Below are 14,400 nucleotides of genomic sequence, written 5' to 3'. Positions count from 1 at the left end.
AAAGTATTGGGGGTGTGGGGGTGGGGGGTGGGGGGGTGTTAGAAGACGTTTGGTGAGGAGTATAGAGGACACAAGAAAGCAGGGGAGAAAGAAAAGCACAAAGAACAATAAACATAGGAATTCTGAAAGAATGAGCAAGTGTGTGTGAAACAAAGACACTCCTGGGTACATATCCAATGCTCTCTGAGTCCAATATAATAGTAATAAAAATAGATAATAGTAAATCTGTGTGTGCTACGTACTGATATATCTATGTGTTCCATTGTACTAGTGTGTACACGTTCAGTGCTGTTCTAGTAGATCTGTGTGTGCCGTTGCACCACCGCCATGTGCACTGCTGTACTAGACGATGCATGTGTACTGATGAATTACCACGTCTGTAAGCCATACCGCACTACTACACCAGGATGCTCTGCTACACGAGTACATCCACCATCCACGTGTGAGGATGAACTAGTACATCCCTGTGCGGTGCGGTGCTAATATGAAAAGATCCACAGCACACTAGAACATCCATGTACACGGCTGAAGCAGGATATTGTATGTTCTGCAGGTCTAGTACAGCCACATGTGTGATGTCTTCATCTGTGTCTGCTGGTGTACTTGAATATCCGCGGGTACTATTGTACTAATACATGCATCTGTGGGTTACTAATTCATGTACAGTGCTATATTAGTGCACTATATGTAATATAACTATGTATATATACATATAGATCACACTATAATACATCCATGCTGTACTACTACTTCAGGGTGTAATGCTGCACAAGCACAACCATGTGTATGAGATATTAACGATCACTATACTGGTACAGCCATGAACACCACTGTAGTAGAATAAATCATGTGTGCTGCAGTAGTACATCCATGTGCACTGCTGTCATAGTGCATCCATGTGCACTGCTGTCATAGTACATCCATGTGCACTGCTGTAATAGTGCATCCATGTGCACTGCTGTAATAGTGCATCCATGTTCTCTACTTTAATAGTACATCCATGTGCACTGCTGTCATAGTGCATCCATGTGCACTGCTGTAATAGTGCATCCATGTGCACTGCTGTCATAGTACATCCATGTGCACTGCTGTCATAGTGCATCCATGTGCACTGCTGTCATAGTGCATCCATGTTTACCCTATATGGGCTTCTGTCCTAGTAACCCTGTGTGCACTTTTTCAAAGACTATTCCTTTGCTCTGCAGTGTACACACACACACAAACACACACACACACAGTGCTTGCTAGTACACTCTTGTGGATTTGCTATAGTTGTCACTGCACAGGATTCATGAATAAGAATAGTAGTCATTTCAAAAATGCTTTTCTAATAAAACTCTTGCAAAAGGAAATGAGAAATATTAAAATAAATTAAAACAGTATCTCAGAGTAAAAATGGTGCATTTGTGTGTCGTCAGAATATAACACCAAATCTCTCCTTATCCTGATTTGTCCTTTGCTTTTCCTCTTTACCTTCCACCATCAAAATGCAACAGACATTCAGCCTCAACATCGACTCAGAACGGAGCCTCGCTTGACCTAACTGCATATTCTGATTGATGATACAATGCTCCCCAGCCAAAACATCTCTGTGTGATGGAAACCTCTCTGCTCTTCACTTCTGTGTCTTACGAGCTTAGCAACTGGTTTGTTATAGGGACGAGATTTGGCTATCCCTCTGCCTCTCAGCAAGAAGCGTCAGCAAGACTATTTTTAGCAGAAAAGAGACTGTATTTGGTGTGAACAAATGGGAATCGACACTGTGGGCTCAGAACTGGCCAAGCCAGTGCTTACCTTTCAGGAGTGATGCTACTCCTACTTTTGTTTCTGCTGTCTCTCTGTAAATTTGGGAGTTTCTCCTATGGTTTTATTTAAAATATTTTATATGACATTTACATGGAATTCTTGTCCTTTTATGTGAGTATTAAGTTCAGGTTTTGGCTTTTCGTGCAATCTCAGAGTCTTTGCATCTTCTGCTCATGCATATTTGAATGATCCATTAACTTCTTACCTGGACCTCTCTTCCACATTGTTCAGCCCATCAGAGACGTTTTCCACTCAACTTTTTACTGACACTGTAGCCTTACACTTCCATAACCGTTCAGGTTTCTTTTTTCTTCAGTTTTTTATCTCTTTGTTAAATTCTACTTTTGTTTTGTGGGTTTGCCTCTTTATTTCAACCCTCTGTCCACTTTCTCTTGGTAAATACTAGACACTCCTTTGACTTGTTTTACCATGTTTATGATCATTCTTTAGAATTCTGTATCTGAAATTCCATGTAAGTCATTTTTATCTGAGGTCATTAGTTTGTGGTTGGGAATTTTTGTAAGAGACAAATTATCTTGATTTTTTTTTCTTTTATTGAAAATAGATGCTTTTCTCATACAATATATCCTGATTGCAGTTTCCCCTTCTTATCCTCCTCCCAGTTTTCCCCTCCTCCCCTCCCTTCTGGATCCACTCCTTTTCATCCTCTCATTAGAAAAGAACAGGCTTCTAAGAGAGAACAGCCAAATATGACAAAATAAAATAGAAGAAGAAGAAGCAAAAACTATCATATTGAAGTTGAACATAGCCACTCAACAGTAGAAGAGTCCCAAGAGCAGGCACAAGAGTCAGAGACCCACTTGTCCTCACAGTCAGAAGTCTCATAAAAATAGTAAGCTAGTAGCCATTTAATATAGACAGAGGACCTGGTGCAGAAGCATATGGGCCTTTTTATGCTGCTTCAGTCTCTGAGAGCTCATATATGTATGTCGTGCTTAGCTGATTCAGAAGGTCTTGTTCTTGTCCTCCATCTTCTCTGGCTCATACTCCATTCATTGTATTTTCTTTGCTGGGATCTGATAATCAGGTTGCTGGTTAATATTTGTTGTTGTCGTTGTTGTTGTTGTTGCTGCTGCTGCTGCTGCTGCTGCTGCTGCCACCGCCACCACCGCCACCACCACTGCCACTGCCATTATTATTCTTTCATTGGATATACAATCAGTGTTCAGGAGAGACTAGGTTGTAGTTCAGTGTGGTAATGTTTCCTCTGTTAGACTGGTATTCCAGTACACACTCTATCCTCAGTCTAACCCTGCTGATTGAGAGGTGTCTACAGTCACAGTTACTAGCCAGTAGTTAAGGCACTCTGATACCAAAGTAGCAGGTGAATCCAAATTAGTTACTTGTTAAGTACCTGTTAGTTTGGGCAGTAAAGGGCCCCCAAAGTTCCATATATTCTAATATGTTACTATTGAGTATAGAGAACAAGAAGCGGTCAGCTAACACAGTAAGGCTAGGGATAACTATTCAGTTGTTAAAGAAAGTCACAGAGAGGAACAAACATAGTACTGGGGATGACTGAGGCAATGGGGAAATGGGTGAGATGGTGGGAGTTTGGGTTGATTGTAGACTAAAGGGAGGTAGAGCTATGTACCCGGCTACCATGTCAGCTCAGCCTCTTGACTTTGGGAACTGTAGCAGTAAGAGCAATGGATACAGGGGGTTGGAAAGAAAGGAAGAAGGGGGAGAATGAGTGAGAAAAAGTTCAAGACAATAAAGAATGGTGCTGGTTGGCTAAGGTGGCCCCCATTGCTATGGGGAAAGATCTGTGAAGGAGGAAGGACGACGGGATGGAGATATGAGATGATAGAAGGATAAAGAGTAGCTGCATCGAGAAGGAAAGCTCGGTGGAGACAGAAAGAACATGAGATTGTTGGCTGGATATTGATTTCATCTTTGTGGTGTTTCTACTGAGAATGTCCTCCATAGGCTCAGACACTTGAATGCTGGATCTTCAGTTAGTGGTACTGTTCAGGGAAGGAAGTGTTGCAGCCTTGGTGGAGGGCGGGCACCACTGAAGCGAGCTTGTGAGTGACAGCCCCACCTGCTTTGTTCACCTAGTGTTTGCTCTTGAGGATGTGATCTCCCAGCTTCCTGCTGCTGCCACAATGCCTGTCACTTGCTGCTTTTATTCGCTCTGTTATAGACGATTCCTCCCTGACACAGTAGTGGATGCCTTTAATCCCAGCACTCAGAAGGCACAGGAAAACAGATCTCTGAGTTCAAAGCCAACCTGGTCACAGAGCGAGTTCCAAGACATCCAGGGCTGCACAGAAAAACCCTGTCTCGAAAAACCAAAATAATAGTAATAATAATAAAATAGTAATAACAATGGTAGCAATAGTAGTAAATAGAACAAACCATTAGCCAAAACAAACTCTTCTATAAGTGGTTTTCAGCCATAGTATTTTATCACAGCAACATAAAAAACTACTTGACAGATCCACTAATTTCTCCCTTTGATCTTGCTTCAGACTATATTCCATGCTGATTTTCACAATCTGATTGTTACTTGCAGACTCCCAGCTCCCCTATGTGGAGTCTTTTTGTCTGTTCTCTGCACTGTACGTAACAGAGGCAAACGCCACCCAACCACAGTTGCTGTGTTCGTACCAGGTCAGGAGCAGCTGGTAGCTGTGTGGTATGAGAACACTATTTAGTGCTTATGCTTAGCTCCTACAGATTTGCCTTTCCCCATGGTGGGGGGTGGAGGGAAATCATGGTTATGGATAAAGGCGGGTAGCGTTGATGGTGGTCCTTGGAGCTGTCACTGGGAGTACTCTGTCTATGTATCCTGCTGCGGCTGCTTTTGTAGATTTTCCTGTAGGATTTGTTCTGCCCAGTTTGCCTGGGGTAAAAATTCCACTAGAGTAGTGGCGGTTACCTGTGTTGCAATCACAGTGGCAAGTACAGTCTGATCGTATAGAAAGTTCAGGGTTCCAAGGGTAGAAAAGGTAGAATTCTTGCGATTTCCAGGGCTGGAAAAGTAGTTAATAGTGGGGAAATGTTTGTGTTCTCTTTATTTCCAAACTGTAATCAACTGTTCATTCCAACATGATGTCTAGTCTTCCAGCTTTCCCAGAATCCCTTTACCATGTTTTCCCATTTATTTATTTATTTAATCACTTTTCATCTCTATTGTAGCCCCCCTCTTCTCCCAATCTCCTCTCACAGGGCCTCTTCCCCATTTCCTCTCCCCTTCTCCTCTGAAAAAGGAGGTCCCCCTGGGTAACAACCCACCCTGGCACCTCAAATTGCTGTAAGACTAGGCACATCTTCACCCACTGAGGCCAGATAAGGCAGTGCAGTTAGGAGAACAGGATCCACAGGCAGGTAATAGAGTCAGGAACAGCCCCTGCTTTAGTTGTTGGTGTACCTGGATGAGGACAAAGCAGCACATCTGGTACATATTGGGGAGGGGGGGCTAGATCCAACCCATGTATACTCTTTGGTTGATGGTTCAGTCTCTGGGACCCCCCCAAGCATCCAGGTTAGTTGACATGTTGATTTTTCTTGTAGAGTCCCTATCCCTTTCAGGTTCCTCAATCCTTCCCTCTCCCCCGTCCCACTCGCCAACTCTTCCACCAGACTTCCTGAGCTCCATCTAATGTTTGGCTGTGGGTCTCTTCATCTGTTTCAGTCGCTGCTAGGAGCAGCCTCTTAGAGCACGGTTATGCTGGGCTCCGGTCTGCAAGCATAGGTAGTAGTATTATTAATAGTGTCGGAGATTAGTTCTTGCCTGTGGGATGGGTGTCTAGTTGACCAGTCAGTCTCTGCTCCATCACACCTTTAAAGTATTGGAAGAAGGTGAACATAAGACTACAAAGAGCAAAAGTTTCTGTATTATATGACATGGTTCCCACTTCTTTCTGAAAAGGAAATGACAGCTCTGGGGGTAGGGACATAGAAGATACCTATGACCCTGTCTGCTGATGGGAAACATCTTCCAGAGATCCTAAAAAATATAAAAGTCATAACCATGAGAAATATTTGTCATGTACAAGCTGCAAGGTAACAGAGGACATCGATGCTTGTAGTCAGAAGAATTGCAAAGGCAGTGCTAAGATTTAAGGGGGAAATCCAGAGAAGATTTAGAACTGCCTTTTGCAAATGGATCCTTGCTGCCCAGTGCAAAAACTCAAAACCATCAATCTCAAGAAATCCCATAGTATAAGGTGTATCACCTTCATAAAATGCAATTTTGCCCCCTCCTCAAAAAAATCTATTTTATCTGTCACTTCCCAACAGCTTATAAAACATTTGAGTTGTAGACAGACATTTTCTGAAAACTGAAAGTAATTTTATAACTCTGAATTAGCTCTTGGAAGGGGCAGAAGTCAAATTATCTATTTGTAGAAAAAGAAGTATCTGCCCTGCCTGTATCTCTGTGAAATGCTCCTAAGATCCACCTATTTCACTGGGCTGCATCTGCTCTGAAGTCGATACTCTGAGGAGATCTGAGAAGTTGTCTAACTTGAAAAGGAAATCACTTACTGTTATTCAGCCACACTGACAGAAGGGGAAGAACTGAAGAGGAAAACCAGACGTGGTGGTTCTGAATTGTCACATGTAAACTTAAGTCACTACCAATGTTCATATTTTCACCCACTTGTTAAGAGCACACAGAGTTCATGAAAAGCAAACCCTGTAAATAAGTGTGAGTGTTTATGATCTCTACTTTCTAGAATGCCTCGATACAACCTTACCACCATTTCATGTGATCATTAAAAACAATGAAAAAACCTGAACTTTCATACTTTTCTGAATAGGAAGACAGACAAATGGCCTTTTCAAAGAGTCGTATTTCTCCCAGAAGCACCGCTGCTCTGTGATTCTGTGTTCTTTACTCTTAGAACATTATATAGCACTTATGTCAGATATTCTATTACATAGAGCATAAACTCTACCAGGAAATTTGATTGCCCAATTCCACTATCTAATCAACATTTGCAAGCCATACTTAGGCATAGTAACAACTAAACAAATATAGAACCAACCAGAACTGGCTTGCTTTTGTAGGTGCTGTACATGCCACAGAGGGAATAAAGGTATCAACATTGTCGTCCATTGCATGCTACAAAACCAACCTGGCAAGTGAGAGTTACTCATTGCTGCAATACTAGGGTGACCAGCTGATTTCGATGTGATGTCCCTGTCACAGCAGGAAAATCATACCTAGTAATGTAAATCCAGCCAGAAGTCCATGGAATTTATTGTTGATGTTTTGTGAAACAGCAATGCTGCCAAACCACCTTTCTAAGTCTCTATGTGCATACCCATATGTCTGTGCTACTGTCAACCTTGATCAGAGAAGCTTCATTTTTAGTGAGCAGAAGCAAATCTAGATACTCAAAATTGTTTGAAATGCTGTGAAAAGATAGCTGTAAATAAAAAGCCCTAAATGGAACATCGTTATAAGCTCTCACCCTTAAAGCTCAGGAAACACCATGGAAGGAAGAAGAGGCAGAAAAAGTTAAGAGCTGGAGGGTTGTGAGGAGGGTTATGAAATGCTATCTCTGGAGACGGCATGGTCACTGCACTCATGAACTCACAGGAGATGTGGCTACCTATACAAGATCGTGCCAGTCAAAATTCCAGCATGAATAATTGAACATCTATTAGTTTATGACTTCAGGGAGAAAGAGAACCCATTTTCTTCAGGGATGTGACCACTAGTAGGTTTTTCTATGCTCCAGTGAGTAGCCTCACACCCATGGGCATATAGACAACAATAAATATATAGACTGTCAGGATATAGATATGCGTATATAGATATAGATTGAGATAGGTACAGATAATATAGATATAAACATATAGATGTACATCATATACATATATGAATGAGACAGAGAGACAGAGGGGGGCTCATTCAGTTTAAAGGGAAGTATGTTGTTGGGGGTCCTGGAGAGAGGAGTTGGAGTTAAGTAGTGAAAAGTATGATCAAAATTCATTATACATGAATTTCTCAATAAATAAAAATACTATATTAAAAAGACTCAAGAAAAATTGGTTATGTTAGTGAATACATAAACTTGGAATCAAGAAGACTTTGAATGGAATAACCGTCTTAAAATAGTTTTCTACAGAAATCAATTAACAGTAAGGTAACTTTTTTCATTTTTTATTGGACATTTTATTTATTTACATTTCAGATGTCATCCCCTTTCCTCCATTTCCCCTCCCTAGAATCCCCCTATCCCATCCCCCCCTCATCCCTTATGCTTTTATACCACTTTGATTACATGCATGTACTAAGGTCAGTTCTAGGTTGAGGGTCTAGCAATACAATAGATGCAAATAGTCAAGGAACAAGCAAGACAATAGACACAAATAGTCAAAGAAAAAGCAAGGTATTAAACCCAATTACATGAACACTCCTGTGATCACTGTTTCTAAGGGCTTATCAGGATGTACAAAGTATCTGAGCCTACTTCCCTGTCCTAGCCCAAGGTCATTTTCATGTCTGAAGCCTACTTCAGTAAGGAAACTTTTGACAGTAGGATATATGATCTGAATGTCATAAGAAAGGCATATGCAAAAAGTTAATGAGATTAAAGGAAGAGATACAATTGTTAAAAAAAAAAACAATAAGGCAATCAGAGTTTAAGATACTTTAGACCATACTTTAACAAGAAAATGTATTGTGGCTTTAGCAGATGACTGGGGTTCAGTTCCCTGCATCTATATGGTGGTTCACAATAACCTGTAACTCCATCTCCACAAGCTCTAACACCCTCCTCCAGTCACTGAAGTCACTACATGCACATGGTGCAAAAACATACTTGTAAGTGAAATATCAAGTCACATAAAAATTAATTAATTTTTAAAAATGTAATTGTGAGGTAAGCACAAAATCAACAATTCGATCATAAAGTATAGAGATAAACAAGTAGAAATCACATCAGCATATCAGACATAGGGGACAGGGACAAAAGATACAGACTAAAAACTATAGACGCTAACAGAAAATAAAATAATTGAAATAGCAGAAAGCAAAGAATAAAAAAAAACAACTGAAATACATTCTGTCTTAGGGTTTTATTGCTATGAAGAGACACCTTGATCATTATAACTCTTATTTTTAAAAAACACGTTAAACTGAACTGTCTTACAGTTCAGAGGTATGGCCCATTATTGTCATGGCAGAAGCATGGGAGCATGTGGGCAAACATGGTTCTGGAGAGGCACTGAGAGCTATACATCTGGATCCGCAGGCAGCAAGAAGTAACTGTGGCACTGGGCATGGCTTGAGCATCTGAGACTTTAAAGTCTGCCCCCAGTGGTCACTTCCTCCAACAAGGCCACACCTACTCTAACGAGACCACTTCCTAATAGTGCCACTCCATATGAATCTATGGGAGCCATGTTTTTTCAAACCACTACGAACACTTATCTAAAAACCTCATTACACCTCAAGTAAAATTAGCAAATAAACACACTGGCAATATTTTGAGTTCAGACAAAAACATTTCAATAAACACTTAGGCAGGGAAGGTGGTAAGTGTAAATCAATGCACACTAATGCATACAAACAAGTAATATACTCTGTTAGTCATCAGAGAAATGTCTACAAAACTTTCAGAGGAAAAACTATTTTGTAGTTTTCAGTATTCAGTCAAGCTGACGTTGGTGTGTGAGGAAATAGACATTCATTCTCAGGAATGCTTTCTCATAAAATATAATGCTAAGGATCAAAACTCTAAAAGAGTGAAAAAATTAAAAGGTCAAGAATGTTGACAGGAGAGAATAAGCATTGCATGGTCTAATAATCCTCACCTTCCTCAAGTCATGTTAGTCTGGTGAAATAACTTGTAAAGACCAGCTTTCCCACAGGCACTGTTTCTGCCTGTGTGTGTGAACTTCATCTCAGGCCTTTAACCTGTGTATGGTCACAGCATCCCAAGTATTAATGGTCAAATACCATTATCAAGTACATCAAGAGTCCGAGAAACACTGAAAGCAGAATTTCTTCCTAAATCATTTGATGGCCAAGTGAACTGACGAAAAGTATTAATCAATTTTGTAACCCTATTTGTACTAACGTCATTTTCTCCCACGAATATTAGCAAACCTAATGTCAACTAATTGTCATATACCTCCCTGTATTATATAATATGTAATGTTATTCTTTTATTAATATATTTTATTAAATATATTTATAATTCCAGAACATCTGAAAGGTTTCAAATGATAGCCCGTGGAATTTAACTAGATCAGCTCACGCTAACAGTTGACTTTCTCAAGTCTATTGAGTTTCTTCCATGTACATTTTTCTAATCTTTAACCAGTACTATTGTATCTGACCTACTGAGATAATATCATTGATTTGGGGCTTTGGATACTTAACATTAGAAAAATATCAGGTCAAATGCAAGAAACTATGAATTCATAATACAGCGTATCTGAAGTACATTTGAGATTGACACTCAAATATCGGATACCTGTGTGTCCTACTATGTGCTTTACTGCTATGAACAGACACCACGATCAAGGTATCTCTTATTAGGACAACATTTAATTGGGGCTGGCTTACAGGTTCAGTGGTTCAGGCAGAAGAGCATGGCGGTGTCAAAGCAGGCGTGGTGCAGGAGTTACTGAGAGTTCTACATTTTCATCAGAAGGGAGCTAAGTGAAGACAGACTCTTCCACACTGGGCAGAGCTTCAAAGCCCACCCTGACAGTGACACACTTCCTCTAACAAGGCACACCACCCCTACAAGGCCACACCTCCTAATAGTGCCACTTCCCATGGGCCAAGCATATTCAAACCACCATACTGTGGTACAGTAGTTTTTTTAACCTTTGCTGCAATGATGGGAATAATAAAGTTATGCTTCCCTTAACTCTCTCAGCTCATTTACAAATGTGTAATTAAACCTTTCATCTCCACTTGCTATAGCAAAGTCTTTGTCTCTAGATTTCTTAGTTTTGATTTGTTTATGTTCAGTTATAATATTGACACCGTATTTTCTTTCTATTTTTTGAAACTGTTTTAAAACAACTTCTCAGCCAGAATACATTTGATTTTTTTGTCCTCAAGGCTTCACGGCGATAGGTAAATCCTATTTTATCTGTTGGAATTAAAACAAGTAATAGAAAAAATTGAGTTAGGAATAAATAAGTCAATAGATATCTCTTCCAGCCAAGAGAAATCCATGGATCTCCTTTCTAAGGCTACGGTGGCTTTTCCAGGGTAGGGAAGAAAGCAACTATCTGTTATCTTTATGTTCTGCTGAGTTCCTGCAGCTCTCATTCTCAAAGTGATCTCATAGGCAAATATGGCTGACAGGACAGCAGATTTCACATACGCACTTGAGACAGCAGAAAGGCAAGAAAGCACAACAAAGGAACATACTCTTATCTCAGGCAGACCCTAAAAATGCTGTGAAGGCTCCCCGCAGAGCACAGCACTTTGTCTCCTATTCAAACAATTACATGTATTCACAAAGCCACAAGAGAAGCTTACTGCAATTTATCCAACAGCTACGTACACAAAGGTAAATGATCACATAAGACTTTGCTGGTTGGGAAAGGAAAATTAGGCTGGATAACTAGGAATGTACTAGTGGTAAGAAACCAGACATTAGTCATCAGTAACGTAGCATGAATCAAGAATCATATTCTTGGGAATGTGCCCTTCCCAAGCAGCCATCAATCTCAGCCTTTTAGAGGGGCTTACTGCATCATCAGCTGAGTGTCTCAGCGTGCTACCTCGGAAAAGGTTTTAAACATACATTCAGTAAACACCAAATCTCATAGGAAATACTCTCAGAATCTTCAAATCAGACAGTGTTTCCTCCAGGAAAGGAGGAAGGTGGAGTCTAGAAAAATCTCCTCTCCTGTCTCATGTGATTTTGAAGATTTTTCTAAAGACCTAACACGTTATGAAGATTTTCCAAAGACCAAACACACTTTTAGACAGAGTATTCTGAAACTATACATACATGTATTTAAAAGTTATTTATTCTATCATTGTTTCACAAAACTATAAATTAACTATACACAAATTAAGATGCAGCTGTAGAATCCTTAAAGGGATTCCATTTACGTTGTAACAATAACAGCATTCCTCTTATATCTCTACACAGTTACTCATTCTGGGCATTTTGTACAAATGGAATGATACTGTATGAGTTATTTCACCCAGCACGTTTCAGAACTAATAGGATAGTCTATCAGTTATATCTTAAATATTGTTATTTTAAATCTATTTCAAATAAAAGGATAAAAAACATAAACAGATTTAAAAGAAACTTGCCCACAATAAATATAAAACTGTTAAAATCAAAATTTAGATAAAATTCACAAGAAAATGTCAAAAATATTAATCTCTGACAATATAAGACAAAGGTAGTAATGTAGTAAATAAGTTTTATTGGTAAAAGTAAAACCACAATAAATATATATATATATATATATATATATATATATATATATATATAAAATCTATGTACCATTCCAAATGCTGGAACTCAAACATGAGTTAACTATGCAGCCCTCTTAAGCTCTAACACATCAAGTAGGGAAGACAAACATGCTTTCAGAGCTCTGAAGGGATGCTTTAAGCAGCAACATGCTTGCCCTGAAGTATAAGAGCCTGAGTTAAATCCCCAGAACCTACATTTAAAAAAAAAAAAAAAAAATGGGCAGTTAGTCTTGCTGGAAGCAGAGACAGCCAGATCTCAGAGCTCCAGAGCATTAAGAAATCTTGTGTTAGAAACAAAAAGGTGGGCACATGGTTAAGGGATCTGGTAAGCTAGAGCAGCTCAGGCTGAAGAAAGCCAGGAAAACTCCTCAGCGAGTCCAGGTTAGGACCAGACTCAGCCGAGAGCATGGAGATGCTGCTGACTCAAGTGAGAAGAAAACTAGAAAAGAGAAGCCAAAATCTGAGACCTGAAGAAGCAGCAGACGGAATGGAAGAGGCTGCTTCCTCCAAATGTAAAGCAAGTTTAAAAAGAAAGAGCCTTCTTAAAATGATATAGGTCCCCCTAAATCCAAGAAGGCCAAAAAGCAAGAGGAGGCACCTCAAGATGACACTGCTTCTAAAAGGAAAACCTGCAAGAAGAAAAGGAATCCCTTGAGAAGAGAACGCTCTCTACAAAAATCAAAGAAATAGAAACCGAGGAGCCTCCTACAGATGCCAATGTTCCTAAGCCCAAGAAAATGAAAATAGGAAAGGAAACAAACGCAGACAGCAGAGAGAAGTGCCGCAAGCTGAAAAAGGGATTCTATCCTTCTGAATCAAACTCAAGCTCCAGTGAAGCTCCGGGTGAAGAAAGTGGTGGTGCGACAGAGAAGGAAACCCCTGTAGAACAAGACAAAACGACCTTTCTCTAATTTTCCCATATCTGAAGAGGCTGTCAAGCTTCTCAAAGCTGGTAGAGTGCGCTTCCTGTTTCCTACAGAAGCCAAGACAGTGCGCCATGTGCACAGTGGAAAAGTCGTAATTACCCAGGCTTGGCAGGAACTGGGAAGCCATTAATTCTCCTTTGCCATTCCTTTAACTGAGAATCTGCAGGGCGGGCTACAAGATAGGAAAAGGGGCCATGCCCCCCAGGTATGAGTTCCTGCACCTACAAGAGAATTAGCAAGTCAAATGAGCAAAGACTTCAGTGACACAGTCACAAAAAACTATCTATGGCTTGTTTTTTATGCTAACACTCCTTACAGGTCAAATCAAACAAATACAGAGTGGGGTTGATATCCTGGTTGGGGTCTCAGGTCGCATTAAAGACCACCTGCAGAATGACAAGCTAAATCTCATCCAACTTAAATATGTTGCCCTGGACGAAGTTGACTAAATGTTGGGTATGGCATACAAGAAAGATTCCGAAGACATCCCAAACATTGCTTCTCTGTGCAACTTGCTCTCATTGGTTGATTACCGTTGCTAAGAAACACATGAAAGCTACATAGGAACAAGTGGAGTTGATTGATGAAAAAGACTCAGCAGCCAGAACTGTGAAGCACCTGGCAATCGAGCGTCACTGGACTGAGAGGGCGGCGGGTATTAGTGATGTGAAGCAAGTGTCAGTGGTCATCAAGGGTGCGCTATCATCTTTTGTGAAACCAAGAAAGAAGCCCAGGAGCCGTCACAGAATACATGTATAAAGTGGGATGCCCAGTCTTCCTCAAAGGGAAGCTGGGAGTTTGTTTTGATGTCCGAACTGCAGCAATTACTGTGGTCATGGGGCAACTGGAGATGGAAGAACCCCTGAGGATATGGAGGCAGCAGAGGTTGTTGGGATGGCAACCACAGTGCTTTCAGAGGACAGTAGAGTGGAAACAGGAACTTCATGGGACTGGGGCAGCAACAAGCAGGAAATACAAACTTCATAGAACAGCAACCAGAGGTGGAAAAAAAAAGTAACAGACCCCCAAACGAAGGCCAGTGTAGTGTGTAATTTTAAAATAAGCCCACCCTTTCTCCGATTAGGTGCTAGCATCAGCCATCTCACCCAGTCCCCACAGCTAGCTCCAAGTGGCTGTCTGGCCCTAGTTCCTGAGGCTGGCTTGCTAAGCTGACCAAACCAGTTTTTCCTGAAAAACACTTAGAGCTACCAATCACCTTCC

The 14,400-nt window shown here is 40.5% G+C and overlaps 1 pseudogene; it reads left to right on the top strand.

Moving 5' to 3' along the window:
* The first annotated feature begins 327 nt into the window (after positions 1-327).
* LOC117717342 (nucleolar RNA helicase 2 pseudogene) lies at positions 328-14,045 on the top strand (annotated as a pseudogene).
* Positions 14,046-14,400: the final 355 nt, after the last annotated feature.

This window comes from Arvicanthis niloticus, chromosome 11, assembly GCF_011762505.2.
Source record: "Arvicanthis niloticus isolate mArvNil1 chromosome 11, mArvNil1.pat.X, whole genome shotgun sequence".
Lineage (NCBI taxonomy): Eukaryota > Metazoa > Chordata > Mammalia > Rodentia > Muridae > Arvicanthis > Arvicanthis niloticus.
The sequence above is the reverse complement of the archived record's forward strand: the minus strand, read 5'-3'. Positions and strand labels throughout refer to the sequence as shown.